At 42.5% G+C, this 12,574-nt stretch overlaps 1 protein-coding gene and 1 long non-coding RNA gene across 5 annotated transcripts in view; both read left to right on the plus strand.

Annotated features, from left to right (window-relative positions):
* The window catches only part of LOC110538388 (protein TANC2), a 142,959-nt gene that overhangs the window by 77,499 nt on the left and 52,886 nt on the right, over positions 1 to 12,574 (plus strand). The window lies entirely within an intron of this gene.
* On the plus strand, positions 807 to 11,172 carry LOC110538390. Its single transcript, XR_002475749.2, has 3 exons — positions 807 to 1,906; positions 10,233 to 10,335; positions 10,472 to 11,172. It is a non-coding gene; the product is annotated as an uncharacterized LOC110538390 (long non-coding RNA).

Below are 12,574 nucleotides of genomic sequence, written 5' to 3' on the forward strand. Positions count from 1 at the left end.
CTCAAATAAATAATTAAACATGCTCAATTTGGTTTAAATAATGCAAAAACACAGTAAAAAAAGAAAGTAAAAGTGTAATATGTGCCATGTAAAAAGGCTAACATTTAAGTTCCTTGCTCAGAACATATGAAAGCTGGTGCTTCAATATTCCCAGTTCTTCAATATTCCCAGTTAAGAAGTTTTAGGATGTAGTTATTATAGGAATTTTGACACGTTGACTATTTCTCTCTATATACCATTTTTGTATTTCATATACCTTTGACTATTGGATGTTCTAATAGGCACTTTAGTATTGCCAGCCCAATCTCAGGAGTTGATAGGCTTGAGTCATAAACAGCGCTGTAAAGCAAGCATTGCTAAGAGCTGCTGGAAAACACAGTAAAGTTTGAATGAATGCTTATGAGCCTGCTGCTGCCTACCATCAGTCAGACTGCTCTATCAAATCATAGACTTAATTATATAATAAACACAGAAATTCGAGCCGTTGGTCAATAATGTTGTCAAATCCGGAAACTTTCATTTCAAAAACAAAAACGTTTTATTTCATTTAAATACCGGACTGTTCCATATTTTATCGAACGGGCGGCAACCCTAAGTCTGAATATTGCTGTTACATTGCACAACCTTCAATGTTATGTCATAATTATGTACAATTCTGGCAAATTAGTTTGCAACGAGCCAGGCGGCCCAAACTGTTGCATATAAACTGACTCTGCGTGCAATGAACGCAAGAGAAGTGACACAATTTCTCTAGTTAATATTACCTGCTAACATGAGTTTCTTTTAACTAAATTTGCAGGTTTAAAAATATCTACTTCTGTGTATTGATTTTAAGAAGGGCATTGATGTTAATGGTTAGGTACATTTGTGCAACGGTTGTGCATTTTTCGCGTATGCGCTTAAATCCTCCCCCGTTTGGCGAAGTAAGCTGTGAATCGATGATGAATTAACAGGCACCGCATTGATTATATGCAATGCAGGACAAGCTAGTTAACCTAGTAATATCATCAACCATGTGTAGTTAACTAGTGATTATGTGAAGATTGATTGCTTTTTTTTATAAGTTTAATGCTAGCTAGCAACTTAATTGGTGCCTTGCTGCCCTCGCATAGCAGGTGGTCACCCTGCCACACAATTTTCTTGTGGAATGCAATGTAATCGGTGTCCAAAAATGCCAATTACCAATTGTTATGAAAACTTGAAATCGGCCCTAATTAATCTAACATGCCGATTAATCGGTCAACCTCTAATTCCTATTCACGGCTATTCTGAATGTGCCCTCACTTGGATTGAATGTTGTGTTCACAAACACCGTTCTCTTTGATGTGACGAGTTGTTTTGTGAATAATCATGTTTACTTGATTATGCTTGTGTGGGTGGGTCTATCTATGTATCGGAGTGGGCTTACATAAGGATGCATGGATCAAGTATGTGTCTGTACTATTGTCTATACAATCATTAGGATTTCTGTGTGTTTTGTGAGTGTGATGCTTTTATGTGGTTGTTCAAGAAGGACATTGCAGTCAGTGTGCCTTTTTAGAGCTTCCGAGTGTTTTCTGTGTCTGGGAGAGGGGAAGAGGGAGAGCGCTAACTTGCCGCTATCGAGTGGGAGATGGAGAGAGGAGGGCGAGTCCGCCCGCCCGCCTGTCTGTTCCTGTGTGTCTGTCCTTGTATGTGTTCCTGCGCGTGCGCCAATACCTGGCACTTGCTTTCAACACTGCAGAGCTCACTCTGTCTACAGCTCTCCATCTCTTTCTCTTACTCCTCTCCTCCTCTTCCCTCTCCTTTTTTATTCCTCATAATTTGTGTGCCTCTATTGCCATATCTCTATGCCACGTCCTTCAAGTAGTTTACCATGGTACAGGATTTTACTAGCTGGAGACGCAGCTCTTTTCTACTAACTAAGGTGAGACTGACTCAAGCTTTACCTGGCTAGGGTACTTACATAGGAGGGTGGAATCTAGGGGTGGGGGGAGTCTAGGGGCCATAGAGAAGGGACAGGTAGTTGTGGTCGGGTTCAGAGAAGTACGTGTTTACTGCTGAGACTGCTGGGATGACTGTCCTTTAGGTGCTCTGTGATGCACACACCTCGGAGTACTAGCTAGCTAGTCTAGCACTGCCCACTGGATGTCAATCAGGATGACTGCCAGTTCTGATCTTTTCGGTGTGATTCTATGCTATGAAATTTTTCTCTCTCGGTTTCTGATTCTGCCTCATGTACTACTCTGGCTTTCTCTCTCCAGCCCATTATGCGCCTCCTTCCCCTCTCTCTCTGGTGTGACAGGTTATGAGCGGGGAAGGGGCTGGGGTGTGGAGAACATGGAGCCTCTCTCACAGAGTTATGTGCGCTGCATGTATGATTTCTTTCTCTGACGAGTCGCAGGCACAGGCAGCATAATGATGCGAAGTAGCCGTTTCCTTCCCTCCTAGCAGCACAGGGCTCCTGCAGATAAAGGCACAGCCACGTTACACACACACGCGTTACACATGTTACACACACACACGCGTTACACATGTCACACACACACGCGTTACACATGTTACACACACACACGCGTTACACATGTTACACACACACACGCGTTACACATGTTACACACACACACACGCGTTACACATGTTACACACACACACGCGTTACACATGTTACACACACACACACGTTACACATGTTACACACACACACGCGTTACACATGTTACACACACACACACACTACACATGTTACATACGCGTTACACACACATTACACACGTTACACATACGAGTTACACACACGTACGCGTTACACACATACGCTTTACACATGTTACACACATACGCGTTACACACAAACTTTACACGCAGATGCGTTACTCACACGCGTTACACACACACGATACACACACACACGTTACACACGTTACATGCAGACGCGTTAAACACGATACACACAGACACGTTACGCGCGTTACACACAGATGCGTTTCACACACGTTACTTGCACACGTTACACACACACACACTCACACATACTGAGTATACAAAGCATTAAGGACACCTGCTCTTTCCGTGGCATAGACTGACCAGGTGAATCTAGGTAAAAGCTATGATCCCTTGGTCACTTGGAGGAGACAGATTTAACAAACGATTTTTAAGCCTTGAGGCATTTGAGATTGTGTGCCTTTGAACAGGGTATGGTAGTAGGTGCCAGGCACACTGGTCTGTGTCAAGAACTGAAATGCTGCTGGGTTTTTCACGTTCAACAGTTTCCTGTGTGTATCAAGAATGGTCCACCACCCAAAGGACATCCAGCCACTTGACACAACTGTGGGAAGCATTGGGGTCAACATGGGCCAGCATCCCTGTGGAATGCTTTCGACACCTTGTAGAGTCCATGCCCTGACGAATTGAGGCTGCTCTGAGGGAAGGGGGAAGGGTGCAACTCAATATTAGGAAGGTATACAATTACTGTCTGACACGCATCCAATCACGTACACGCACTCATCCCATCAACATGCATTATTTTTTTATCTTTTACACAGGAACACATTCACTCACACACACCCCTCACCCTCCGATGCACAGTCACACACTCTCATTCTTACCCATATTCACCCTCTCCTTTTCTGCCTCTCCCCTCCTAAACACACACACACATCCCTCCACTGTCAGTATCTCTCGCCCACTCTGGGTTCTCGAGAGGGAGAGAGAGAGGCAGGGCACAGTGGGATCAGGTTGCTCTGCCTGTGAAGTTTCTCTGCTGCTCTTCTTCTTATTCTGCTTTAACTCTGCTCTAATGCCTAGCAGCAGGGAAGCACTGATGGCTTCTGAATAGAGAGGAAATGACTTGCTTTAAAATCCTCACATCATTAACCACCCAGAGAGAAAAAACAGCTAATGGTATTGTTCTCTTCTGGCCAATCCATAGCCCAGTATGAGTGTGTAGAGTATGTGGGTAATGAGTATAGTGGGTGGCTGGTGAAGGTGGGCATGGTTGAGTGTTTGCTGGGGGCGGCTGGTTAGATAAGTGCCCACCACACAGTACAATGGCTCAGCAGAAACATTACATTCCCAAACTGTTCTTGCGCTTGCACTCCCACAACATTTCTGTGTGATTCTTCACGAAACACAGACAAAAAAAGACCATGATTTGGGGGATTTTCATGAAATGTAAGCCATAGAATAGTGCTTTGGAGGAAAGATTGTTGACATACACTACCGTTCAAAAGTTTGGGGACATTTCTAAGTGACCTTGTTTTTGAAAGAAAAGCCATTTTTTTGTCCATTTTAAAATAACATCAAATTGATCAGAAATACAGTGTAGACATTGTTAATGTTGTAAGTGACTATTGTAGCTGGAAACGGCTGATTTTTTTTTAATGGGATATCTACATAGGCGTACAGAGGCCCATTATCAGCAACCATCACTCCTGTGTTCCAATGGCACGTTGTGTTAGCTAATCCAAGTTTATAATTTTAAAGGGCTAATTGATAATTAGAAAACCCTTGCAATTATGTTAGTACAGCTGAAAGCTGTTCTGATTAAAGAAGCAAGAAAACTGTCCTTCTTTAAACTAGTTGAGTATCTGGATCATCATCATTTGTGGGTTCGATTACAGGCTCAAAATGGCCAGAAACAAAAAACTTTCTTCTGAAACGTGTCAGTCTATTCTTGTTCTGAGAAATGAAGGCTATTCCATGCGAGAAGAAATTCCCAAGAAACTGAAGATCTCGTACAACGCCCTGTACAACTCCCTTCACAGAACAGCGCTAACTGGCTCTAGCCAGAATAGAAAGAGGAGTGGGAGGCCCCAGTGCACAACTGAGCAAGAGGACAAGTACATTAGTGTGTCTAGTTTGAGAAACAGATGCCTCACAAGTCCTCAACTGGCAGCTTCATTAAATAGTACCTGCAAAACACAAGTCTCAACGTCAACAGTGAAGAGGCGACTCCGGGATGCTGGTCTTCTAGGCAGAGTTGCAAAGAAAAAGCCACATCTCAGACTGGCCAATAAAAATAAAAGATTAAGATGTGCAAAATAACACAGGCACTGGACAGAGGAAGATTGGGGGGGAAAAGTGTTATGGACAGACAAATCTAAGTTTGAGGTGTTTGGATCACAAAGAAGAACGTTCGTGAGATGCAGAAAAAATGAAAAGATGCTGGAGTAGTGCTTGACGCCACCTGTCAAGCGTGCTGGAGGCAATGTGATGGTCTGGGGGTGCTTTGGTGGTGGTAAAGTGGGAGATTTGTCCAGGGTAAAAGGGATCTTGAAGAAGGAAGGCTGTCACTCCATTTTGCAACGCCATGCCGTACCCTGTGGACAGTGCTTAATTGGAGCCAATTTCCTCCTACAGCAGGACAATGACCCAAAGCACAGCTCTGAACTATTTAGGGAAGAAGCAGTCAGCTGGTATTCTGTCTATGTGCTGGCCACACCACTAGTCATCGGATCTCAACCCTATTGAGCTGTTGTGGGAGCAGGTACGTAAGAAGTGCCCATCCAAGCCAATCCAATTTGTGGGAGGTGCTTCAGGAAGCATGGGGTGAAATCTCTTCAGATTACCTCAACAAATTGACAACTAGAATGCCAAAGGTCTGCAAGGCTGTAATTGCTGCAATTGGAGGATTCTTTGAAGAAAGCAAAGGACACAATTATTTAAATTATTTATATCCTTGTCAACGTCTTTCCTATTCATTTTGCAACTCATTTCATGTATGTTTTCATAAACAAGTACATTTCTAAGTGACCCCAAACTTTTGAACGGTACTGTATATTTGACATAATTGAGACATTGATCAAAGTTGACATGTTTATGACATTAAGGCAGTACCCAGACTCCATAGTGTTTCATCTGTAGTTGCTACAAAGCAAACATTGGTGTCATATGAATCCTACAGACGAAGAACCATATACAGTGGGGGGAACAAGTATTTGATACACTGCCGATTTTGCAGGTTTTCCTACTTACAAAGCATGTAAAGGTCTGTAATTTTTTATCATAGGTACACTTCAACTGTGAGAGACGGAATCTAAAACAAAAATCCAGAAAATCACATTGTATGATTTTTAAGTAATTCATTTGCATTTTATTGCATGACATAAGTATATGATCACCTACCAACCAGTAAGAATTCCGGCTCTCACAGACCTGTTAGTTTTTCTTTAAGAAGCCCCCCTGTTCTCCACTCATTACCTGTGTTAACTGCACCTGTTTGAACTTGTTACCTGTATAAAAGACACCTGTCCACACACTCAATCAAACAGACTCCAACCTCTCCACAATGGCCAAGACCAGGGAGTTGTGTAAGGACATCAGGGTTAAAATTGTAGACCTGCACAAGGCTGGGATGGGCTACAGGACAATAGGCAAGCAGCTTGGTGAGAAGTGAACAACTGTTGGCGCAATTATTAGAAAATGGAAGACGTTGTAGATGACGGTCAATCACCCTCGGTCTGGGGCTCCATGCAAGATCTTACCTCGTGGGGCATCAATGATCATGAGGAAGGTGAGGGATCAGCCCAGAACTACATGGCAGGACCTGGTCAATGACCTGAAGAGAGCTGGGACAACAGTCTCAAAGATAACCATTAGTAACACACTATGACGTCATGGATTAAAATCCTGCAGTGCTTGCAAGGTGCCCCTGCTCAAGCCAGCGCATGTCCAGGCCCGTCTGAAGTTTGCCAATGACCATCTGGATGATCCAGAGGAGGAATGGGAGAAGGTCATGTATTCTGATGAGACAAAAATATAGCTTTTTGGTCTAAACTCCACTCGCCGTGTTTGGAGGAAGAAGAAAGATGAGTAGAACCCCAAGAACACCATCCCAACTGTGAAGCATGGAGGTGGAAACATCATTCTTTGGTGACGCTTTTCTGCAAAGGGGACTGGATGACTGCACGGTATTGAGGGGAGGATGGATGGGGCCAATCCTGAGATCTTGGCCAACAACCTCCTTCCCTCAGTAAGAGCATTGAAGGTGGGTCGTGGCTGGGTCTTCCAGCATGACAATGACCCGAAACACACAGCCAGGGCAACTAAGGAGTGGCTCCATAAGAAGCATCTCAAGGTCCTGGAGTGGCCTAGCCAGTCTCCAGACCTGAACCCAATAGAAAATCTTTGGAGGGAGCTGAAAGTCCGTATTGCCCAGCGACAGCCCCGAAACCTAAAGGATCTGGAGAAGGTCTGTATGGGGGAGTGGGCCAAAATCCCTGCTGCAGTGTGTGCAAACCTGGTCAAGAACTACAGGAAACATATGATCTCTGTAATTGCAAACAAAGGTTTCTGTACCAAAAATTCAGTTCTGCTTTTCTGATGTATCAAATACTTACAGTGCCTTGCGAAAGTATTCGGCCCCCTTGAACTTTGTGACCTTTTGCCACATTTCAGGCTTCAAACATAAAGATATAAAACTGTATTTTTTTGTGAAGAATCAACAACAAGTGGGACACAATCATGAACTGGAACGACATTTATTGGATATTTCAAACTTTTTTAACAAATCAAAAACTGAAAAATTGGGCGTGCAAAATTATTCAGCCCCCTTAAGTTAATACTTTGTAGCGCCACCTTTTGCTGCGATTACAGCTGTAAGTCGCTTGGGGTATGTCTCTATCAGTTTTGCACATCGAGAGACTGAACATTTTTCCCATTCCTCCTTGCAAAACAGCTCGAGCTCAGTGAGGTTGGATGGAGAGCATTTGTGAACAGCAGTTTTCAGTTCTTTCCACAGATTCTCGATTGGATTTAGGCTTTGACTTTTAGACTTTGACTTGGCCATTCTAACACCTGGATATGTTTATTTTTGAACCATTCCATTGTAGATTTTGCTTTATGTTTTGGATCATTGTCTTGTTGGAAGACAAATCTCCGTCCCAGTCTCAGGTCTTCTGCAGACTCCATCAGGTTTTCTTCCAGAATGGTCCTGTATTTGACTCCATCCATCTTCCCATCAATTTTAACCATCTTCCCTGTCCCTGCTGAAGAAAAGCAGGCCCAAACCATGATGCTGCCACCACCATGTTTGACAGTGGGGATGGTGTGTTCAGCTGTGTTGCTTTTACGCCAAACATAACGTTTTGCATTGTTGCCAAAAAGTTCAATTTTGGTTTCATCTGACCAGAGCACCTTCTTCCATATGTTTGGTGTGTCTCCCAGGTGGCTTGTGGCAAACTTTAAACGACACTTTTTATGGATATCTTTAAGAAATGGCAATCTTCTTGCCACTCTTCCATAAAGGCCAGATTTGTGCAATATACGACTGATTGTTGTCCTATGGACAGAGTCTCCCACCTCAGCTGTAGATCTCTGCAGTTCATCCAGAGTGATCATGGGCCTCTTGGCTGCATCTCTGATCAGTCTTCTCCTTGTATGAGCTGAAAGTTTAGAGGGACGGCCAGGTCTTGGTAGATTTGCAGTGGTCTGATACTCCTTCCATTTCAATATTATCGCTTGCACAGTGCTCCTTGGGATGTTTAAAGCTTGGGAAATCTTTTTGTATCCAAATCTGGCTTTAAACTTCTTCACAACAGTATCTCGGACCAGCCTGGTGTGTTCCTTGTTCTTCATGATGCTCTCTGCGCTTTTAACGGACCTCTGAGACTATCACAGTGCAGGTGCATTTATACGGAGACTTGATTACACACAGGTGGATTGTATTTATCATCATTAGTCATTTAGGTCAACATTGGATCATTCAGAGATCCTCACTGAACTTCTGGAGAGAGTTTGCTGCACTGAAAGTAAAGGGGCTGAATAATTTTGCACGCCCAATTTTTCAGTTTTTGATTTGTTAAAAAAGTTTGAAATATCCAATAAATGTCGTTCCACTTCATGATTGTGTCCCACTTGTTGTTGATTCTTCACACAAAAAATACAGTTTTATATCTTTGTTTGAAGCCTGAAATGTGGCAAAAGGTCGCAAAGTTCAAGGGGGCCGAATACTTTCGCAAGGCACTGTACATGAAAAATCTATATTGGACACCCCTTTTCTATAGTGAATCGGTTTCACAAGCTTTCCACGTGCTAATTAACAATCATTTTAAATTAGGCTCTCGTGGAATAACTGTTTATGTGCACCACTCAGAATGGACGGACAAGCGCACAACTTTTCTGTTGCTGATGAAAATCGCCGAAATGTGGGAAAGGGACATAAAACAATACTAAAATGTAAAGACAGGCCAAGTAAGATCTTACGGGATGTGGGAAAACCCTATACAAATTGTAAGGGTCAAGAAAAGCTGCCCAAAAGAGGTATGTGGAAGAACCGTATATCAAACAATCAAACTAGCTATTTATAGAGTACAGTAACTAACATTAATGTTCTGGGTTGTCTAATTTGTAACTATAGAGAACACATATTAGCTGAAGTTCGTTGGCTACTAACTTGTACATTATTGTTACAAAAGTTATTGCTAGATTATAGAAGAAACATAGCTAGCTACTTTTTCTCCATCCACCGGATGATTCGACATGGCTACAGTAGCTAGCTAGTTGTATGTAACATTACACTGTATCCTGCAGGGATTGCACACCGAGGGTCCATTGAGGTGGCAAGCTGCAGATTGAAGTGGGTGAAGACAAAATTCACGGCACTCACCAGAGGTGCGCAAGTTGATTACCTTCAGTGACGGATGCTGTGGGCGGAATAACAACTGGCGGATGCTCAATCTGATGTCGATGCCCGTCTCTATGGGTTACTTTACCCAAGTTGAGCAGAAGTTTATGGTCGGGCTCCTGGGTGGCGCAGTGGTCTAGAGCACTGCAGCGCTAGCTGTGCCACCAGAGACTCTGGGTTCGCGCCCAGGCCACGACCGGGAGGTCCGTGGGACGACGCACAATTGGCCTAGCGTCGTCCGGGTTAGGGAGGGTTTGGCCAGTAGGGATATCCTTGTCTCATCGCGCACCAGCGACCGGGGTCTCCAGGTGCACAGTGTTTCCTCCGACACATTGGCGCGGCTGGCTTCCAGGTTGGATGCGCGCCGTGTTAAGAAGCAGTGCGGCTGGTTGGGTTGTGTTTCGGAGGACGCATGGCTTTCGACCTTCGTCTCTCCCGAGCCTGTACGGGAGTTGTAGCAATGAACACCATGAAATTGGGAAGAAAAGGGAAAAAACATTTTTTTTAAAGAAGTTCACGGTCTCTGGTCATTCTTTTCTTCCTTGTGATCGATCTTTTGCCACCATCGAGAAGAGGCGATGATGTTTCAAAGATGATACTTGAATGGTTTTGCTGGTTGTGCTTCAAGGTAATGAGGATGCAATGTGAAGACTTCAGGCACCTCCCAGATTCTGTCCTCAAGCGACCAGCTGGACTACAGATGACCTCAGTGAGGTGGTTAAAAGTCACAGGTATTGCACAGAGAATAGTTTACTAACATCCCATCGACATGCAACATGTTGTTCTAACAATAAAATATCCTAATGCTTGACTGTGAAAGTTGTTTATTGATGTCAGGAACTTAAAATGTTTCTGTTCTAATTTCAGTTGAGGATCCTTGGAATCTGTACGCCAGACAGAGCCACAGTCTATTTGAGGGATGGAAGTCGTGGCTGATCTCCAAACCAAAACAAGGAGCTACACCTCAACCTCCCTATTTTGCAAGCCACTACCCTAGAGCATATGAGAGTCCTCTGCCCATCAAAAAAAAACAAGTACCAAGATCTGATGACCTGCTCAACTACTTGCCAGCTGCTACACGCTCTTTTTATAAATCACTGCAGAGTGAACAATTTGTTGTTAAACCAAGCTACATAATTAACATTTTTTTCTGTGAGTTTATGATCCCCTGAACCTGTATAGTATGTTGAATCTGAATACATTTCAGTAGACATGTCACCCCTATTGTAGGAAATTAAATGTATAGTAAGTAGGTGTTTTCTATGTGAATCAATTTGTGCATGATTTGAACCAGCACAATATATTGAATTAATTAAATTTTAAGATGGTTCCTAGTGTATAAAATGTTATGTACAATGTGTTCTGTTGAGAATTATTTTGTGTGAACCTTTTTTAATTTGAACCTTTTTTAAATCTGAATGAATTAAAAACAAATAAGTCATCACATACAGTATGTGAGTATTCATTTGATCTTGATTCCCTTTTTTTATTCATTACAATATACGGTACGTCTCTCTGTCACCACATTTAGCATTAACTCTAAGCAGTTAATACTTATTTACTGCTGTCACCTCAGTACAGAAGGACACAAAATAGATGGCATCATGATGGAAAATTGTGGATATATTGAAGCAACATCTCAAGACATCAGTCAGGAAGTTAAAGCTTGGTCTTGCCTTTAGCATGGGTTTAACGCAATTCAAAACTTAATTGCTGATGATAGTGTTAAACGCAAAGAGAATGGTTTTCTGAACGTTTTGTAATATTGACCTTAGGGACCTGCATAATGGACATGCATATTGGCACATCACATTGATCCATATTTGATATTTACAAGTTGTGCTTGTTTTGATTGAATTAATTTAATTGTATTCTATTTTTGTAGTTATTCTATGGTAACATTGAGGGCTTTATTTTAAATGAGACTAAGATTTCATGACTCAACTTTTTAAGAAAAGTCATCCGTGCTGAAGTTGATAGACCACCTTTAAATGAACCTCCATACAAATGAATTAACTACATATTGCATTTAAGTTATTTACATGAAGGGCATATGTACTTCATATCAGGTGTTAAAAAAGGACATCTTACAAGAGTCATGCAAAATGTCACATATACTGTTCTTCCACAAACTGAAATCATCACTGGAGATATACTGTTCTTCCACAAACTGAGATCATCACTGGAGATATACTGTTCTTCCACAAACTGAAATCATCACTGGAGATATACTGTTCTTCCACAAACTGAAATCATCACTGGAGATATACAGTGCCTTGCGAAAGTATTCGGCCCCCTTGAACTTTGCGACCTTTTGCCACATTTCAGGCTTCAAACATAAAGATATAAAACTGTATTTTTTTGTGAAGAATCAACAACAAGTGGGACACAATCATGAACTGGAACGACATTTATTGGATATTTCAAACTTTTTTAACAAATCAAAAACTGAAAAATTGGGCGTGCAAAATTATTCAGCCCCTTTACTTTCAGTGCAGCAAACTCTCTCCAGAAGTTCAGTGAGGATCTCTGAATGATCCAATGTTGACCTAAATGACTAATGATGATAAATACAATCCACCTGTGTGTAATCAAGTCTCCGTATAAATGCACCTGCACTGTGATAGTCTCAGAGGTCCGTTAAAAGCGCAGAGAGCATCATGAAGAACAAGGAACACACCAGGCAGGTCCGAGATACTGTTGTGAAGAAGTTTAAAGCCGGATTTGGATACAAAAAGATTTCCCAAGCTTTAAACATCCCAAGGAGCACTGTGCAAGCAATAATATTGAAATGGAAGGAGTATCAGACCACTGCAAATCTACCAAGACCTGGCCGTCCCTCTAAACTTTCAGCTCATACAAGGAGAAGACTGATCAGAGATGCAGCCAAGAGGCCCATGATCACTCTGGATGAACTGCAGAGATCTACAGCTGAGGTGGGAGACTCTGTCCATAGGACAACAATCAGTT

Source organism: Oncorhynchus mykiss, chromosome 12, assembly GCF_013265735.2.
Source record: "Oncorhynchus mykiss isolate Arlee chromosome 12, USDA_OmykA_1.1, whole genome shotgun sequence".
Taxonomy (NCBI): Eukaryota; Metazoa; Chordata; class Actinopteri; order Salmoniformes; family Salmonidae; genus Oncorhynchus; species Oncorhynchus mykiss.